We start from the raw sequence: 3,420 nt of genomic DNA on the forward strand, positions 1-3,420 counted from the left end.
GGAGGAATGTGGTAGTTTTTTTTTTTTTTTTTTTTTTTAAGGTTTTATTTATTTGACAGAGAGAAAGACAGCCAGAGAGGGAACACAAGCAGGGGGAGTGGGAGAGGGAGAAGCAGGCTTTCGCCGAGCAGGGAGCCCGATGCGGGGCTCAATCCTAGGACCCTGGGATCATGACCCGAGCCGAAGGCAGATGCTTAACGACTGAGCTACCTAGGCGCCCCAGGAATGTGGTAGTTTTGCATGAAGCATGGGGAGATGAACTTAGGATGTGAATCGCACAATGTCTGTCAATTGCTTATTTCTTGGGTGCTAAAGACATACTGTTTCTCCTACCTGACCTGAAAGAAACTAAATACCAACGAGTCCATGTTCCTCTCACTTACCCCCCACCCCCTAACCCCCTCTGCAATGTTTAGGCAGCATGGCTAAAAAAAAAAAAAAAACCTCCTGACTGGGAGTATGAGATCACCTTCGCTGGGGTTTTCTTTGGAATTGTGAAAGCTATGCCTTTACTACATTTCAGGCAAGGGGTTTGAGCTCCTGAAGGAGTAGAAAAAGTATCAACTAGTATTTTCTGTGTGTGCTGGTGATTGTTTTTCCATGCCATTTCAGGCATATTGCCTTCCCAACCAAGTGGTAAGATTCTCTTCTGAGTACGCTCTCTTCCTTTATGTGTCTCAGTGTCTGGAGTCTGAATAGTTTCTCACGATAAGTGAGTTTGGCCTCAGCACATACATCTTTATTCGATCTAAGATCAAATCAACAATATGTCAAAGAAAAAGTAAACGAAATGAGAAATAATAATTTATATCACTTTGTTTCGTTCAGTGAAATCCTGTTCACAAGATTGGAATCTGGGGTGTTTCTTGTATCCGCTTCATTTCCTAGCCCTCTCAGAATATGAACACCTAAATGGAATGAGTGCAATTCCAGCGCTTAAATGACTTTATTCTTTTTTGATGGTTTTCTTATGCCTGAAAGGAAAAGGAAAAGGACAGGAGAGGAGAGGACAAGAAAGGAAAAAAGGAAAAGAACAGAAAAACTGTCTGTTTTAGCCCCGGGAAAGTATGATGTAGCACTGGGCCTATGGAGAGAATACATGTTTATTTTTAATCTATTGCTCTTGGAAGGAATTTTTCAGGAGTCAATGTGAACAATTTATTAGATTTACATGCTAATTTTAAAGCCAAATTTTCCATAAGCTGTAACACTGGTATATACTCACCAGTGGTAGGATATTCGGAAATCTTAATCCATAAATACCATGGTTACTCCAGTCTTTCTTTAGGGGTCTTTCATGTAAGTCCTCCCACTTTGCACTGTAACAATTTCTAAGTGAAGTCTTGTATTTCATTGATTTTTAAGTGTCATGGACTCTAAGTAAAATGCACCATTAATTTAATAACACCTTGGGGGGAAAAAGAGGAGCACTACATTAAACATTAAGGTATATCTTTTTTATTAACCCACCATACATCACTGATTTGAAAATTAATTTTAAGCATACAAATATAATTTGTCAAAGATGAATTCAATGACTTTAACACATTTAGGTCATAATAACGTATACTAAATTTGGACAAACTTCTGTTATTGTTCTTCTTTCCACAGGTAATTATTATAAGTTGGTTTGTAGATTCACAAGCTCTTTTTTTTCCTTAATCTGTAATGTTACATCTGCACAAAATACATCATTTTACTTTGCATAATGACCTTTTAAAGTTAACTGAAATCATGTCTATATAACAAACATAGAATGTGTATAGTTGCATATACACCTGTTTTTAATTTAACATGTTTCTAATATCTCCAAGTTGATGCACATAGACTTAGTTTATTCTGCTATTTAGTTACCCTATATTTTATGTTTCCCACCTAGTGAATGTTTATGTGGTTTTCTGAGTTTTGCTGTTATAAACAGCATTTTCATGGTTATGTTTCCTTATGTAACATAAGGATGAGGGGGCTTTTATAGACTGAATCACTGGCATCCACACTTTTTGTTGTTGTTGTTGTTGTTGTTTTTTAAAGATTTTATTTATTTATTTGAGAGAGAGAGAATGAGAGAGAGAGCATATGAGAGGGGTGAGGGTCAGAGGGAGAAGCAGGCTCCCTGCTAAGCAGGGAGCCCGATGCGGGAGTTGATCCCAGGACTCCAGGATCATGACCTGAGCCGAAAGCAGTCGCTTAACCAACTGAGCCACCCAGGCGCCCTGTTGTTGTTGTTTTAAAGATTTTATTCATTTTTCAGAGAGAGATAGAGCACAAGCAGGGGGGAACGGCAGGCAGAGGGAGAAGCAGTCTCCCCCGTTGAGCAAGGAGCCCTATGTGGGACTCGATCCCAAGACCCTGGGGTAATGACCTGACCCGAAGGCAGACATTTAACCTACTGAGCCACCCAGGCACCCCATCACACTTTTGATTCAAGAGAGACTGTCAAGTTGCCCACTGGAAGTTGATACTCCAATTTACACATCCATCTGCTGTAAACAAGAACTTGCCACAAAATTTTGCCAACACTTGATATTATCCATTCTTCTTGCTAATGTGACACATTTCCTCAGCACAGGTAAAGTTGATTAAATTGTCACACATTTATTTCTAAATATTTTTAGCACTTGGATTTTCTGTTCTGTGAACTGTCTATATCATCTGACCATAGCTCAGGCTACTGTGACAAAATACCATAAACTGGGTGGCTTAGCAACAACAGAAATTCATTTTTCTTAGCTTTGAATTCCGAGATCTGGGGTCCAGCATGGTCTGGTTCTAATGAGAGCTCTCTTGCATACAACTGACTGTTCCTTCTAACCATACATGTGGAAAAGGAGCAAGCTAGGTATCTGGCCTGTTCTCATATGGGTACTAATCTCATTCCTGAGGGCTCCACACTCATGACCTAATTACCTCCCAAAGACCCCACCTCCGAAACCCATCACTTTGGGCACTAAATTTCACCAAATAAATTTTGGAAAGGGGGTGCAAAAACAGTCCATAAGATCTATTAAGTATAAAATTGTCCTTATACTTTATGTTGATACTTGTGGCTAAATATAGTTGTGGTTTTTATATAGGCAAATTTAGTCTGTTATAAAGCTGAAAATATTTGCTTTTAGTCTGTCTTTGGCTTTTAACTTTTTTTTACAGCCTATTTTGACATACACTGTGAAGAAAATTTTAATTTTGATTTAGTGAAATTCATGTATTCTTTTTCATGAATAGATTGTGATCTTTTTCTTTCCTTAAACATATTTCCCTACTAGATGTTGTTTTTTTAAATACTCTTTAATAATTCTTTTAAATACTCTTTTATAATTCTTTAACAATTTAAAGATTTTATTTATTTATTTGAGAGAGAGAGAATGAGAGAGAGAGAGAGCACATGAGAGGGGGGAGGGTCAGAGGGAGAAGCAGACCCCC

Source organism: Mirounga angustirostris, unplaced genomic scaffold (genome assembly GCF_029215605.1).
Source record: "Mirounga angustirostris isolate CCGP_5_RB_7025 unplaced genomic scaffold, mMirAng1.0.hap1 SCAF_2, whole genome shotgun sequence".
Lineage (NCBI taxonomy): Eukaryota > Metazoa > Chordata > Mammalia > Carnivora > Phocidae > Mirounga > Mirounga angustirostris.